This window comes from Chlorocebus sabaeus, chromosome 8 (genome assembly GCF_047675955.1).
Source record: "Chlorocebus sabaeus isolate Y175 chromosome 8, mChlSab1.0.hap1, whole genome shotgun sequence".
In the NCBI taxonomy this organism is placed as follows: domain Eukaryota; kingdom Metazoa; phylum Chordata; class Mammalia; order Primates; family Cercopithecidae; genus Chlorocebus; species Chlorocebus sabaeus.
Window position 1 is genome coordinate 96,003,343 of NC_132911.1, and position 17,560 is coordinate 96,020,902.

Below are 17,560 nucleotides of genomic sequence, written 5' to 3' on the forward strand. Positions count from 1 at the left end.
AAAAGAGAGTCAGCAAAGGGCACTGGGATTATCATTAGTTCTTATAGGTTTTGGGATAGGCAGTGGAGTTAGGAGCAATGTTTTGCGGATGGGGTGGATCTCAAAGTATATTCTCAAGGGTGGGGAGAATTACAAAGAACCTTCTTAAGGGTGGGGGAGATTACAAAATACATTGATCAGTTAGGTTGGGGCAGAAACAAATCACAATGGTGGAATGTCATCATTTAAGGCTATTTTCACTTCTTTTGTGGATCTTCAGTTGTTTCAGGCCATCTGGATGTATACATGCAGGTCACAAGGGATATGATGGCTTAGCTTCGGCTCAGAGCCCTGATATTCCTGTCTTCTTATATTAATAAAAATAATAATAATGGTAAAGTGTTAGGGCAGCAAAAATTTTTAGGGGTGGTATGGAGAGATAATGGGTGATGTTTCTCAGGGCCGCTTCAGGCAGGATCAGGGGCGACATGTGAACCTTCCACTGTAAGAGTTACCCAAAGCATCTGTGATGGTCCAAGAGGCTTCCAAGATGATCGGGCAGCGTCAGTCTTCAGCTGCTAAGCCAAGAAGATCTGGGAAGGTGTCAGTCAGAGAGCCTTGGGCCGGAGTTCCAGGGGCTCTGGGAGTGGATGCCAGGTGAGTTGAACAGTCCAATTTTTAGTGGGGTCTGGATTTAAAATTGGTGAGATGTTCCTTGGGCTGGTCGGTGTGAGGACCAGATATGTAGGTGGATCTTTCTCACGGGGCAAAGAGCAGGAGGACAGGGGATTGATCTCCCAAGGGAGGTCCCCAGATCCAAGACATGGCACTAAAATTTCACTTGCGTCCATGTGAAGAGACCACCAAACAGGCTTTGTGTGAGCAACAGGCTGTTTATTTCACCTGGGTGCAGGCGGGCTGAGTCCGAAAAAAGAGTCAGCCCGTTACAATTTTTTGTTAAAGAACAGATCAGTGCTCTAAGAGAAACCTTTTATTTCAATGTTCAATTTATAGAAAAAGTGATAAATACTCCTTTAGTTTTAGCCAATATGTTCACACACATAATTTCTTTTACAAGATGACTTTTTCATAGACCTTCCACAACTTGCTCAAACCTTCAGCTTTCTCTTATCTACCTTAAAACAATCCTTTTTCCCTTTAATTTAAGCAAAAAAATTTATATTTCCATGCCTTCTTCTAATCTTTTACCAAAAGTATATTCTTCTTTTCTTATATGTCTTGCATGTGAAATCATTTCTTTAGTAGTCTGAATTATATGTTACAATGTTAACTCTTAGCAACTTTTACTTTGGGTGAAAACCTTGGTAAGTAAGAGATTTTAATTATGTACTAGATGTGGAGCCTAGGACATCAGACAGAAATAAAGATAAGAGCTGACTCTTTCCAGACTAGCTAGGGGCCATGGATCTCCACATGTCCCCAGGCCTTATCTAGAATGTAATGCTCCAAAGTAGGTAAGTTAAACAATTTTTAAAAGTAAAAGAAGTAGCTTATGATCTTAAAGCATTTAGCAAACCTAATACATGACCTGCATAATTTAGACCAAATGTTTACATTTTTGAAGATATTTTTATTTTAACAATAATGTTTAAAACTGTCTTTATTTCCCAAAGAGTACTAAAGTCACATGAATTAAAATGGATTATGCTTTTAACTTTTCTGACAAAATATTTTATTTAAGCACATTCTTTTTAAATTAATCAAAGCTTTTTTTATATATATCACACATACAGCACATGTAAATAGGCAGACAGAAGATTCAGTAGTTGCAAGATTTTTCATTTGCCAGTTTTAGTTTCTTAATTGTATTACTGGCTTCAGGGTGGAGCCCTTAGAGGAACAGGGCCAGGAGAGTATGCAGTTTTTACAGCCCAATAAGCAGGCACAGCTAGAAGGCAAAAATGATCTCTAGAAATTAAGAGTCCCATTTTTATACCAGAGCCCAGATTCCCCCCAAAAAGAGGGAATCAGCCCATACCCATGGAAGTCTTATCTCTCAGTGGGGAGTGGGGACATCTCAATACTTCCTAGGTGACCAAAAGCATGCTTCTCTAATCCAAATGTGCAAAGAGCTGCATATCCTCCATAACTTTCATTAGCTTCTCCTACCTAGTTATTAGGTAAGAGTTATTAGTTATTACACACCAAAACTCTTTCATAATGTAAAGTAATTTCCGATGCCCCCAAAAGTTAAAACCATCAGACAATGAAATGCAAAGCAGAACAGAACCTTAGATTTTGAGAGGGATCTATCTACTTCCAGTTCTTGGGGTTTCATGAGGGAAACAGAGGCTTTTCCCAAAATGGGATCTGTGGTGCCTCCTCCGTTTTTCCCAAGGAGTCCCAAGCTGTTAGAGCTTGAATATCCACTTTTAATTAATCTGACTTTTAACCATTGTGCTCTTAAAAAAGTCCTTTTAAATTTCTTATTACCCGACTTTAGTCAGGCCAAATGGCTGATATTTCTATGCTCAGAGAAAGGAAAATTCAAGACGGTTTGTGAAGCGGAAGAGAATCAACAAATGTAAAGGTCGAACAGATATCAAGTCAGAAAGGACTCATTTCCTAAGCCAGGGATTGAACCCTGAACCCAGGCTGCCATTGTGAAAAGAGAAAGCATGGCCACATGGTTACAAGGTCAAGCTTCCAAGGACATACAAGACAAGAGGGAGACCTCATCTGGTTTCTTTTCAGGGACCTGAAACAAAGTTTATAGTAATAACTGACCAGTTTGCTGGGCCATCTTTAACAGTGGACTTATGGGATTCTAGGCCCACATTCTATCCTAAGGTACCCTCTTTCTGATAGTAAAATACAGAAACACAAATTCATAGCACAAAGTAGAACAGATTAACTATAGCCTAAGACTAGTCCCACAAATACCATTCATTCGACAAGTTTGCGCACACAGAGAGAGCATGAGAGTGAGAGGCCAGAAATTCGATGGGTAAGAAATTCTTACCCTTTTGCTGGCATGTCAGGATTCTGGGTTCCCTTTCCCTAAGTGGCCCTGGTGACCTGGCTGGCTGCACCACAGCCCTGGAGGCCAAGCCACAACACAAAGGAAAATTACTTTTTTCTTTTCTGGCCAGAGCAAAATGCATGTGATAAAACATAGATGTTAGCCACTCCACTCAGCACCCAGTATCAGACTGGAAAGTCTCACACTTGCCCCTGACTGGGCCCCATAATCATTAATCCAATCTCCAACAAGGATTTTCAACATGTGGTCTCTGGGCAAGAAGGTCACTTCAAAGTCAGCCTATCGGTGCACTCAGATGATTTTCCTTTGGGTCGGGGTCTCCTTGGTATTGTCCCTCTTCCATGGTTTGCTAGAAAGATGTTACTGGACCCCACCACTTATCTGAAGTTAGCCTTTGAGTCAGGGGTTTCTCAGTATTGTACCTTCTGTGGTCACCAGAAAGATGTTACCAGAAAGGGGTCCCCATCCAGAACCCAAGAGAGGGTTCTTGGATCTTGTTCAAGAAGGAATTTGAGACAAGTCCATAGAGTAAAGTGAAAATAAGTTTATTAAGAAAGTAAAGGGATGAGGAATGGCTACTCCATAGACAGACCAGCCTTGTCTTTTCTTTGCATCTTGAATGGTAGTTATGTCCTCTAATAGTTATGGGGACAAAGTTTGCTGAGCATAGACAAAAATTTTGCCAATAGTTAAATTTCTAGGAACCTAAGAGATACAACTTGTGATGATTAATTTTATTTGTTAACATGACTGAGTTAAGGAATCTTCAGGTAGTTGGTAAAATATTATTCTGGGTGCATTTGTGTGGGGCTTTCTAGAAGAGATTAGCATTTCAAACGGTACAACTGGGAAAGATCACTTTCACCAATGTGAGCAGGCATCATGTAATCCATTGAGGACCCACATAGAACAAAGTAGAGGAAAAGCAAATTCTCTCTGTTCTTCAGCCAGGACAAACACCTTGCTCCTGGATGTTGGAACTCCTGGCTCACTGGCCTTCACACTCAAGGACTTACAGCCCCCAAACCCCCTTGGGTTTCTCAGGCCTTTGGCCTTGCACCAAGTTACACTGCTATCTCCACTGGCTCCCAGGCCTTTGTGGGGAGACCGAATTAATTACCCCAACAGCTGTTCTGGTTCTCCAGCTTGCAGAACTCCTATTAGACATAGAAGTTCCGGAAACTTCTTAGTCTTTATTTCCTATTTCTCTTATGTTATTTTATTACTTTTTTTTTTTTTTTGCTTCCCATGTTACAGTGTGGGTAAATTCCTCAATGTGACGTTCCAGTTTACTGTTTTTCATTTGATTGTGCCTGTCAGTAATTTACCCTATTTATTATGTTTTCAACAATTGAACAATCATATTTTTATTTTAAATATTTTTCCCCACATTGCCTATTATTATTTTTTTCTGTCTGCTTTTGTATCATGTAACTTATGTTAGTTTATAAGTTTGTTAGTTTATGGTAGGCTCCACAATTTAACACATAGATTATGAAATGTGATTAGTAAATCATAATAATTTTATTTCTCATTCACAGCCTACTACAGTGTATTTGGTCCAGGTCATAGGGTACCTGTCTTTTCCACATTAATTTAGGAACTCAGTGAACTTCTGTTTTGTGACTTTCATCTGTTAGAACCAAAGTTGAGGCTGAAATACAGATGTAGAAGGGAGAAAAAAGCAAGGAGGAAGCATAACCCTGTCTACTACTAGCTTAAAATCTCTGGCATGAAGTTGACCCATATCAGTTCTGCTCCTTTCCATCAACCCAAACTTACTCATATTGCCCCATCTACAAGGGAAGCAGAGACATGTAATCTAACCAGGGACCCAGCAACAAGGGGAGAATGGATTTTTTTTAAAATTAGTATTATTATTATTCCTAGCCGTGTCTGCCACAAATGTGGCCACTCTTCTTGTTCTTCTTAAGTAGGTGCTATTCTTATATGTACATTTTGAGCATTTCTCATTATATATTATGAAAATCTTTGTGAAGCTTTTCTACAAAATTAATTCCATCTGGAGTAAATTTGTATTATAATTTTTTCTGGCTATTTCTCTCATTTTTTCAGTGTTTTACATATTGGATTGCATACTCATTTTTGAGGACAGGGTTGTTTTCATTTGCGTTTCTTTAGTTTTGACCTCTGGCTTATCCTCCCTGTCCATTTATTGTTCAGATGACTCTAACTCAGCCATGAAGGCTTTCATTCCAAATCCATTTTTGTATTTCTAGAAGTCGTTTGTGATCTCCTTCCTCATGATAATATTGGCAGTATTACAGAGTAAGTTCCTAATTCAGTAGGTGTCTTGCCTTACTTTCTTTTTCAGTATGATATGTCTCAGTCTTTTTAGATCCCTTGGCCTACAGATTTGTATGAAGTTATGTGCTCTGTATGTGGATAATCTGAGTTGTTATTTCACAGTCACCTTTTAGGAATCTATACAGATGCATCTGAAGCCAAAGTGCAATGCTCTGAATGCATTACACTCTCTTTTATAATAATATTAATCTGCATAAAGCAACTCCTAATAAATATTAATCATACTAATTGTACATGTATGTCATAATAGTGGAGGAGGATTTAGATGAAAATACGTACATTAATTATTAAAGCATTTTACTAACTTATAGTGCATATTATAGACAACAATGAATTGAATCTTATGTATATTGCCCCCTTGCTCAATTTAGATGATTGTTAAAAAATCTGCTACTCTGGAAATTTAAGAAAAACTGCACAAAGGATTCTAACCAGAAATGGCCCAAAGGCATGAACTGATATTTTTACATGCTGACATTCTGGTTTACTCCTTTTTTTTTTCAACATGTTCTCTAAACAGCTTGCTTAGAAATGGGCAGTTCAATTCATAAAAGTTTAGTATTCAAATTCAAATTTATTTTTTCCCAAAGTGTGAATTGTAAGTTTTAAAAGCAATTTAATATCATTCAAAAGATAAAGAAGATGGACAGAATTCTTTGCATGAATGAGTGAATTATTTGTTCATTCAATTTTTGTCATGATAGTCACAAAGTTGACGTAGAAACAAGAGAAAAAGGCAAAATTTCTACTTTTACGACAGCCTCATAGTCTGGTGGGGCAAAAGCCATGTAAAGGGTGGATTATAACATGATTAGTTAAGTCTTGTAGTAGATTATGATATGAACAATGTTCTGTAAGTCCAGTAGAGGAGGAAGTGACCATTTTTAAAGAACTGTTGTGTTGAGAAAGTCATATTTAAACTAGGTTTTGAACATTGTGTAGAAATCTGCAAGTGCCCTGGAGATGAGTGCAACAACATTTGAAAAGGCCCAGAGTTGTCCAACAGAATGATCTTTTTTAGAAATGGCTAGGTGAGAAGGAGATGGAGGGGGCAGGAAGGGGGGTTGAGCCCTCATGATTATTTAGGATGAGATTGTGAAGATCATTGTAAACCATGCTCTTCATGATTGGATTTCATTATGTCGTAGAAAGAAAACAATGGAGATAATTAAGGAATATCACATAATTGAAAATGATCAGTGGTAGCATAGAGAATTGAAGGAGAGAACTAGAAAGGAAATTTGGATACTATCCAAGTCTGACCACTTTATTTTAAAGATATGTAATCAGAAAAGAAAAGTGACTGCCAGTGCTCATATTGTTCACTAGTAGCAGGATGGGGATTAAACATCATGGTTCAGAATTAGTCAAGTTTTGTCTCCATTTACTAGGTTCATCTCTGACATGAGACTTCCCATTGGTTAAAAAAAAAGAAATCAAATTCAATATAGAGTTGATGGTGGAAATATGGTGGTGAACAAGTCAGATGATTTCTATTCTGTACATAGGAAGGGTAAAGTCATTCTTTTAGAGAAATTAACACAGGTAATTTGTAATAAAGGTGAGACTAGAATCCAAGTCTCAATTTATCAATAATGTTCTCTCTTCGTTTCACAATGCTTTCTCTTGCTCTGACTAAAAACAAATGAGACTTCAGCACATACTGTGACTGTGACCATAAGAAAAAAGCATCAGTCTAAGTTATAGCTTTGGGGAAGAGGTTTCTAATTAGTAGATTGCATTATTGGTTAATGTGAAAGCCACTTAATGAAATATCTTTATTTAAATGTGAATTAAATTATCACCATTATAATGTATTATGATACCAAATGATAAATTGCTGATAATAAAATAAGGATATATTAACTACACATGCAGAGTATATTTTAAAAATTGATTAATAATATTTCTAACCACTTACAGTTTTTTTATAGTAACAGCTTTATTGAGATATAGTTCACATATCATGAAATTCACTCTTTTCAAATCTGATTTAATTGGTTTTAGTATATTTGCAGAGTTGTGTGACCATCACCACTATCTAATGTTAGCACATTTTTTATCACTTCAAATAGGAACTCCATATCCATAAGCAGACATTCCTCATTCCCTTCTTCCCTTGGCCCTGGCAATGGCTAATCTACTTTCTATTTCTGTGGAACTGCCTCTCTTGGACATTTTACATTATTTGAATTATACTATATGTAATTGGCTTCTTTTGTTTAGCATGATGTTCTCAAGATTTTTCCATGTAGCACTGGCATGTATTAGTTCATTCCTTCTTATTGCTAAAATACCATACAACTGCATTGGATACCACCTAACCATCAGTGGATTGACATATAGGCTGTTTCAGTTTTTGGCTATTATGAATAATGCTGCTGTGAACATTTATGAGAGGTTTTGTGTGGCCATGTTCTTTCAGTTCTCTTCAGTTTATATCTAGGAGTATAACTGCTGGATTATGCAGTAATTCTATGTTAAACATTCTAAGAAACTGCCAAACTATTTTCCAATGTGGCTATACAATTTTTCAACCTACAAGAAATGTATGAGTGCTCCAATTTTTCCGTATCCTAGCCAACACTAAGTATCATCTCTTTTCTATTGTCGCCATCCTAGTGGGTATAAAATGGTAAACACATCATAGTTTTGATTTGCATTTCCCTAATGACTAATCGTGTTGAGCATCTTTTCATGTGCTTATTAGCTATTTGCATGTCTTCTTTGGAGAAATGCCTATTCAAATACTTTGCCCATTTTTAAGTTGGGTTGTCTTTTTATTGATGAACTGCTAAGAGCTTTTCTTTTATGTATTCTGAATCCAAGTCTGTTATCAGAGACATGTGTTACAAAAATGTTCTCCCAATCTGTAGACTATCTTTTTACTTTCTTAATTGCACAAACTTTAAAATTTCTAAAGTACAACTTATCTATTATTTTCTTTTGTTGTCTGTGCTTTTGGTGCTAAATGTAAGAAACCATTTCCTAACTCAAGGTCACAAATATTTACTGTTACTTTTTCTTCTAACAGTTGTATAGTGTTAGATCTTACATTAAAGTCTATGCTGCACTTTGAATTGATTTTTTGTTTGTAATATGAGATAGGAGTTAAAATTTATCCTTTTGCATGTGAATATTCAGTTTTCCCAGCACCATTTACTGAGATACTATTATTACCCCCATAAAATTGTACTGGTATCCCTATGGAAAATCAGTTGACATAAATGTACAGTTTATTTCTGGACACTCAATTCTGTTTCACTGTCCTGTATGTCAAGTCTCATTCCAGTGCCAAATACTCTTGATTACTATGAGTTTGTAGTCAGTTTTTAAATTGGAGAGTGTTAGTTATCAAGACTTGTTTTCCTTTTTGAAGATTCTTTTGGCTATTCTGAGACCCTTGAAATTCCATATGAAATTTAAGACAAGCTTGTCCATTTCTGCAAAGCAGCCATCTTTTGATAAAGATAAAGATGCAGATTTTAATAAAGATTGTATTAAATCTGTAGATCATTTTGGGGATTATTGCTATCTTAACAATATTACGTTTTCAGATCCATCAATATTGGATGTCATTTTTTATACGTACCTTAAGTTTTGGGATATATGTGCAAAATGTGCAGGTTTGTTACATAGGTATACATGTGCCATGGTGGTTTGCTGCACTCATCAACCCATCATCTATATTAGGTATTTCTCCTAATGTTATCCCTTCCCTAGACCCCCACTCCCTAACAGGCCCCCTTGTGTAATGTTCCCCTCCCTGCGTCCATGTGGTGTTTAGTTTTCTGTTCCTTTGTTAGTTTGCTGAGAATGATGATTTCCAGTTTCATCCATGACCCTGAAAAGGACATGAACTCATCCTTTTTTATGGCTGCATAGTATTTCATGGTGTATATGTGCTGCATTTTCTTTATCCAGTCTATCATTGATGGGCATTTGGGTGGGTTCCAAATGTTTGCTATTGTGAATAGTGCTGCAATAAACATATGTGTACATGTGTCTTCATAGTAGAATAATTTATAATCCTTTGGGTATATACCCAGTAAGGGAATTGCAGGGTCAAATGGTATTTCTGGTTCTAGATCCTGGAGGAATTACCACAGTTTTGTGCAATGGTTGAACTAATTTGCACTCCTATCAACAGTGTAAAAGTGTTCCTATTTCTCCACATCCTCTCCAGCACCTGTTGTTTCCTGACTTTTTAATGATCACCATTCTAACTGGTGTGAGATGGTATTTTATTGTGGTTCTGATTTGCATTGCTCTAATGACCAGTGATGATGAACTTTTTTATACATTTGCTGGCCACATAAATGTCTTCTTTTGAGAAGTATCTGTTCATATCCTTCACCCACTTTGTGATGGGGTTGTTTTATTTTTCTTGTAAATTTGTTTAAGTTCCTTGTAGATTCTGGGTATTAGCCCTTTGTCACATGGATAGACTGTAAAAATTTTCTCCCATTTTATAAGCTTCCATTTCACTCTGCTGATAGTTTCTTTTGCTGTGCAGAAGCTCTTTAGTTTAATTAGATCCCATTTGTCAATTTTGGCTTTTGTTGCCATTGCTTTTGGTGTTTTAGTCATAAAGTCTTTGCCCATGCCTATGTCCTGAATGGTATTGCCTAGGTTTTCTTCTAGGGTTTTTTTTTTTTTTTTTTTGGATGTTTTTCTTTTTTTTCTTTTTTTTTTTTTTAAATTTATTTATTATTATTAAACTTCAAGTTGTAGGGTACATGTGCACAACGTGCAGGTTTGCTACAACTTCTAGGGTTTTTATGGTGTTAGGTTGTATGTTTAAGTCTTTAATCTATCATGAGTTAATTTTTGTATAAGGTGTAGGAAGGGGTCCAGTTTCAGTTTTATGCATATAGCTAGCCAGTTTTCCCAACACCGTTTATTAAATAGGGAATCCTTTCCTCATTGCTTGTTTTTGTTTGGTTTGTCAAAGATCAGATGGTTGTAGATGTGTGGCATTATTTCTGAGGACTCCATTCTGTTCCATTGGTCTATATATCTTTTTTGGTACCAGTACCATGCTGGTTTGGTTACTGTAGCCTTGTAGTATAGTTTGAAGTCAGGTAGCGTGATGCCTCCAACTTTGTTCTTTTTGCTTAGCATTGTATTTGCTATGACGGCTTTTTTCTGATTCTATATGAAATTTAAAGTAGTTTTTTCCAATTCTGTAAAGAAAGTCAATGGTAGCTTGATGGGGATAGCATTGAATCTATAAATTACTTTGGGCAGTATGGTCATGTTCATGATACTGATTCTTCCTATCCATGAGCATGGAATGTTTTTTCATTTGTTTGTATCCTCTCTTATTTACTTGAGCAGTAGTTTGTAGTTCTTGAAGAGGCCCTTCAAATCCCTTGTAAGTTGTATTCGTAGGTATTTTACTCTCTTTGTAGCAATTATAAATGGGAGTTTACTCATGATTTGGCTCTCTGTTTGTTTATTTTTGGTGTACAGGAATGCTTGTGATTTTTGCACATTGATTTTCTATCCTGAAACTTTGCTGAAGTTGCTTATCAGCTTAAGGAGATTTGGGCTGAGAGGATGGGGTTTTCTAAATATACAATTGTGTCGTCTGCAAACAGAGATAATTTGACTTCCTCTATTCCTATTTGAATACCCTTTATTTCTGTCTCTTGCCTGATTGCCTTGGCCAGAACTTCCAATACTATGTTGAATTCGAGTGGTGAGAGGGGGCATCTTGGTCTTGTGCTGGTTGTCAAAGGGAATGCTTCCAGGTTTTGCCCATTCAGTATGATATTGGCTGTGGGTGTGTCATAAATATCTTATTATTTTCAGTTACATCCCATCAATACCTAGTTTACTGAGAGTTTTTAGCATGAAGGGGTGTTAAATTTTATCAAAGGCCTTTTCTGCACCTATTGAGATAATCATGTGGTTTTTGTCATTGATTCTGTTTATGTGATGATTACATTTATTGATTTGCATATGCTGAACCAGCTTTGCATCCCAGAGATGAAGTCAACTTGATCGTGGTAGATAAACTTTTTGATGTGCTGCTAGATTCAGTTTGCCAGTATTTTATCGAGGATTTTCGCATTCATGTTCATCAGGGATATTGGCCCCCAATTTTTTTGTTGTTGTTGTGTCTCTTCCAGTTTTTGTTATCAGGATGTTTCTGGCCTCATAAAATGAGTTAGTGAGGAGTCCCTTTTTTTCTTTTCTTTTCTTTTTTCTAAATTGAAGAGCTTTATTCAATAAGACATAATAATAAAGACTGTTAAGAAGTGTTCCAAAGCTTTTATGTGTAGACATTGAAAATAATTCTTAAGTGTGTGCTTTACACCTACACAATTCTCAAACACAAGTTTTTCTAAGAAAATGATATTATTTATTAAATTATTAAGATACATAAAAAGATATGGGTCTTAGAGCATTATTCAACATGACAATAAAATGAAGGACAATAAAATCATCCCAAATATTTGATATGTTTGGACTTAGAATATAATATCTCTTAGGTGTTTTATATCAGCATTCCTTTAACATTTCCCAATTAGAAACTTAACCATCCAAAGAACATTCAAAGTATTAATGTTTAACTTACTTATCTATCAAACTTAACATATTATACTGTGCTTGAGAATATTTTCAAACCCAGTATGATATGATAACCTTTTATCTACCTTACTGGACATATGCTGATCTTATTATAAAGTTTAGTTGAAAGGACAAATAAAATTAAAGTCTATGGATGTAATATATTAAAGCCAATAACTTTCTAACCATATTCTATGAATAAAAATGTATTTACTTAAATTAAAATCTCTTCCTTTTAAGCTTTTGGCAAAAAAGTATTTTGAGGGAAAAATATCCAAATATAAGCAAATTCAAGAGTTTGATTTTGTCTTAAAAAAGGTGATGATTTTGCTATTGTGAATAGCACTGCAATGACAAAATCATCGATAGCTGAAATTTCAGCACCACTCAGTATACCCATGTGACAAACTTGCACATGTACTCCCTGAATCCAATATAAAAAACATTTTCAAAAGGTAGTGATTTGATTACTATTTTATTTATTTACTTATTTATTTTTATTATTATACTTTAAGTTCTAGGGTACATGTGCACAACATTCAGGTTTGTTACATACATATACATGTGCCATGTTGGTTTGCTGCACCCATTAACTCATCATTTACATTAGGTATTTCTCCTAATGGTATCCCTCCCCTTGTCCCCTACCCTACAACAGACCCCCGTGTGTGATGTTCCCTGCCCTGTGTCCAAGGGTTCTCATTGTTCAGTTCCCACCTATGAGTAAGAACATGGTGTTTGGTTTTCTGTCCTTGTGATAGTTTGCTCAGAATGATGGTTTCCAGCTTCATCCATGTCCTTGCAAAGGACATGAACTCTTCCTTTTTTATGGCTGTAGAGTATGCCATGGTGTATATGTGCCACAATTTCTTAATCCAGACTATCATCGACGGACATTTGGGTTGGTTCCAAGTTTTTACTATTGCGAATAGTGCCTCAATAAACATACGTGTTCATGTGTCTTTATAGTAGCATGGTTTATAATCCTTTGAGTATATACCCAGAAATGGGATCATTGGGTCAAATGTTATTCCTAGTTCTAGATCCTTGAGGAATCACCACACTATCTTCCACAAAGGTTGAACTAGTTTACACTCCCACCACCATTGTAAAAGCATTCCTATTTCTCCACATCCTTTCTAGCACCGGTTGTTTCTTGACATTTTAATGATCGCCATTCTAACTGGTGTGAAATGGTATCTCATTGTGGTTTGGATTTGCATTTCTCTGATGACCAGTGATGAGGAGCAATTTTTCATGTGTCTGTTGACTGCGTAAATGTCTTCTTTTGAGAAGTGTCTCAAAGTCCATATCCTTTGCCCACTTTTTGATGGGGTTGTTTTTTCTTGTAAACTTTTGAGAAGTGTCTCAAAATTCATATCCTTTGCCCACTTTTTGATTTTTTTTTCTTGTAAATTTGTTTACATCCTTTGTAGATTCTGGATTTTAGCCCATTGTCAGATGGGTAAATTGCAAAAATTTTCTCCCATTCTGTAGATTGCCTGTTCACTCTGATGGTAGCATCTTTTGCTGTGCAGAAGCTCTTTAGTTTAATTAGATCCCATTTGCCAATTCTGGTTTTTGTTGCCATTTTTTTTGGTGTTTTAGTAATGAAGTCCTTGCCCATGCCTCTGTCCTGACTGGTATTGCCTAGGTTTTCTTCTGGGATTTTCATGGTTTTAGGTTGTACATTTAAGTCTTTAATCCATCTTGAATTAATTTTTGTATAAGGTGTAAGGAAGGGATCCAGTTTCAGCTTTTGACATATGGCTAGCCAGTTTTCCCAGCACCATTTATTAAATAGGGAATCCTTTTCCCATGTCTTGTTTTTGTAGGGTTTGTCAAATATCAGATGGTTGTAGATGTGTGGTATTATTTCTGAGGCCTCTGTTCTGTTCCATTGGTCTTTCTGTCTGTCTTGGTACCAGTACCATGCTGTTTTGGTTACTGTAGCCTTGTAGTATAGTTTGAAGTGAGTAGCGTGATGCCTCCTACTTTGTTCTTTTTGCTTAGGATTGTCTTGGTGGATAAGCTTTTTGATGTGTTGCTGGATTTGGTTTGCCAATATTTTATTGAGGATTTTCACATCGATGTTTGTCAGGGATATTGGTCTAAAATTCTCCTTTTTCGTTGTGTCTCTGCCCGGCTTTGGTATCAGGATGATGCTGGCCTCATAAAATGAGTTAGGGAGGATTTCCTCTTTTTCTTTCTTTCTTTTCTTTTTTTTTTTTAGACGGAGTCTCACTCTGTCGCCCAGGCTGGAGTGCAGTGGTGTGATCTCGGCTCAATGCAAGCTCTGCCTCCTGGGTTCACACCATTCTCCTGCCTCAGTTTCCTGAGTAGCTGGGACTACAGGCACCCGCCACTATGCCCGGCTAATTTTTTGCATTTTTAGTAGAGACAGCGTTTCACCAGGTTAGCCAGGATAGTCTTGATCTCCTGACTTGTGATCCACCCTCCTCAGCTTCCCAAAGTGTTGTGATTACAGGCGTGAACTACCGTGCCTGGCCGGATGCCTCTTTTTCTATTGACTGGAATAGTTTCAGAAGGAATGGTTCCAGCTCCTCATTGTACCTCTGGCAGAATTTGGCTGTGAATCCGTCTGGTCCTGGACTTTTTTTGGTTGGTAGGCTACTGATTATTGCCTCAATTTCGGAGCCTATTATGGATCTATTCAGAGATTCACCTTCTTTCTGGTTTAGTCTTGGGAGGGTGTATGTGTCCAGGAATTTATCCATTTCTTCTAGATTTTCTAGTTTATTTGCATAGAAGTGTTTATAGTATTCTCCGATGGTAGTTTTTATTTCTGTGGGATTGGTGGTGATATCTGCTTTATCATTTTTTATTGCCTCTATTTGATTCTTCTCTCTTTTCTTCTTTATTAGTCTTGGTAGTGGTCTATCTATTTTGTTGACCTTAAAAAAAAACCAACTCCAGGATTCATTGATTGTCATGAAGGGTTTTTTGTATTTCTATCTCCTTCAGTTCTGCTCTGATCTTAGTTATTTCTTGCCTTCTGCTAGTTTTGAATTTGTTTGCTCTTGCTTGTCTAGTTCTTTTAATTGTGATTTTAGGGTGTTGATTTTAGATCTTTCCTGCTTTCTCTTGTCGGCATTTAGTGCTATAAATTTCCCTCTACACACTGCTTTAAATGTGTCCCAGAGATTCTGGTATGTTGTGTCTTTGTTCTCATTAGTTTCAAAGAACATCTTTATTTCCACCTTCATTCATTATTTACCCAGTAGTCATTCAAGAGCAGGTTGTTCAGTTTCCATGTAGTTGTGCAGTTTTGAGCAAGTTTCTTAATCCTGAGTTCTAATTTTATTGCATTGTGGTCTGAGAGAGAGTTCATTGTGATTTCTGTTCTTTTACATTTGCTGAGGAGTGCTTTACTTCCAACTATGTGGTCAGTTTTGGAATAAGTGCGATGTGGTGCTGAAAAGACCGGGATTGCAACCTCTGCTTTTTTTTTTTTTTTTTTTTTTCTTTCCATTTGCTTGGCAAATATTCCTCCATCCCTTTATTTTGAGCCTATTTGTGTCTTTGCACATGGGATGGGTCTCCTTAATACAACACACTGATGGGTCTTGATCTTGATCCAATTTGCCAGTCTGTATCTTTTAATTGGAGAATTTAGCCCATTTACATTTAAGGTTAATATTGCTATATGTGAATTTGATCCTGTCATTATGATGCTAGCTGGTTAATTTGCCTGTTAGTTGATGCAGTTTCTTCATATTGTCAATTGTCTTTACAAGTTGGTATATTTTTGCAGTGGCTGGGACTGGTTTTTCCTTTCTATATTCAGTGCTTTCTTCAGGAGCTCTTGTAAGGCAGGCCTGAAGTTGACAAAATCTCAGCATTTGCTTCTCTGTAAAGGATTTTATTTGTCATTCACTTATGAAGTTTAGTTTGACTAAATATGAAATTCTGGGTTGAAAATTCTTTTCTTTAAGATTGTTGAATATTGGCCCCCACTCTCTTTGGCTTGCAGGGTTTCTGCTGAGAGATCTGCTGTTAATCTGATGAAGCTGGCTTCCCTTTGTGGGTAACTCAACCTTTCTCTCTGGCTGCCCTTAACATTTTTTCCTTCATTTCAACCTGGTGAATCTGATGATTGTGTCTCTTGGGGTTGCTCTTCTCGAGGAGTATCTTTGTGGTTTTCTTTGTATTTCCTGAATTTGAATGTTGGCCTGTCTTGCTAGGTTGGGGAAGTTCTCCTGGATAATATCCTGAAGAGTGTTTTCCAACTTGACTCCATTCTCCCCATCATTTTCAGGTACACCAATCAAATGTAAGTTTGGTCTTTTCACATAGTCCCATATTTTTTAGAGGTTTTGTTTGTTCCTTTTCATTCTTTTCTCTCTAATCTTGTCTTCATGCTTTATTTCATTAAGTTGATCTTCAATCTCTGATATCCTTTCTTCTGCGTGATTGATTTGGCTATTGATTCTTGCATATGCTTCACAAAGTTGTCGTGCTGTGGTTTTCAGCTCCATCAGGTTGTTTATGTTCTTCTCTAAACTAGTTATTCTAGTTAGCAGTTCCTCTAACCCTTTTTTCAAGGTTCTAAGCTTCCTGGCATTGGGTTAGAACATGCTTCTTTAGCTTGGAGGAGTTTGTTATTACCCACTTTCTGAAGCCTACTTCTGTGAATTCATCAAATTCATTATCTGTCTAGTTTTGTTCCGTTGCTGGCAAGGAGCTGTGATCCTTTGGAGGATAAGAGGCATTCTGATTTTTGTAATTTGCAGCCTTTTTGCACTATTTTTTCCTTATCTTCACGGATTTACCTAACTTTGGTCTCTGATGTTGGTGACCTTTGGATGGGGTTTTTGTGTGGATGTCCTTTTTGTTGATATTGTTGCTATTCCTTTCTGTTTGTTAGTTTTCATTCTAATAGTCAGGCCTCTCCCTCTGCTTCAGGTCTGCTGGAGTTTGCTGGAGGTCCACTGTCAACCCTGTTTGCCTGGGTATCACCAGTGGAGCCTGCAGAACAGTAAAGATTGCTGCTTCTTCCTTCCTCTGGAAGCTCCGTCCCAGAGGGGCACCTGCCAGATGCCAGCCGGAGCTCTCTTCTATGAGGTGTCTGTCGACCCCTGTTGGGAGGTGTCTCCCCATCAGGCAGCACGGGGGTCAGAGATCCACTTGAGGAGGCAGTCTGTCCCTTAGAAAAGCTTGAGTGCTGTGCAGGGAGATTCGCTGCTCTCTTGAGATCTGGCAGGCAGGAATGTTTAAGTCCGCCGAAGCTGCGCCCACAGCCGCCTCTTCCCCCAGGTGCTCTGTCCCAGGGAGATGGGAGTTTTGTCTATAAGCCCCAGACTGGGGCTGCTGCCTTTCTTTCAGAGATGCCCTGCCCAGAGAGAAGGAATCTTGAGAGTCGGTCTGGCTACAGTGGTTTTGTGGTGCTGTGGTGGACTCCACTCAGCTGCTTTGGTTTACACTGTGAGGGGAAAATCACCTACTCAAGCCTTAGTAATGGCGGTTGCCCCTCCGCCCACCAAGCTCAAGCATCCCAGGCCATCTTCAGACTGCTGTGCTGGCAGCGAGAATTTCAAGCCAGTGGATCTTAGCTTGTTGGGCTCCATGGAGGTGGGATCCGCTAAGCTAGACCGCTTGTCTCCCTGGCTTCAGCCCCCTTTCCAGGGGCGTGAACGGTTCTGTCTCACC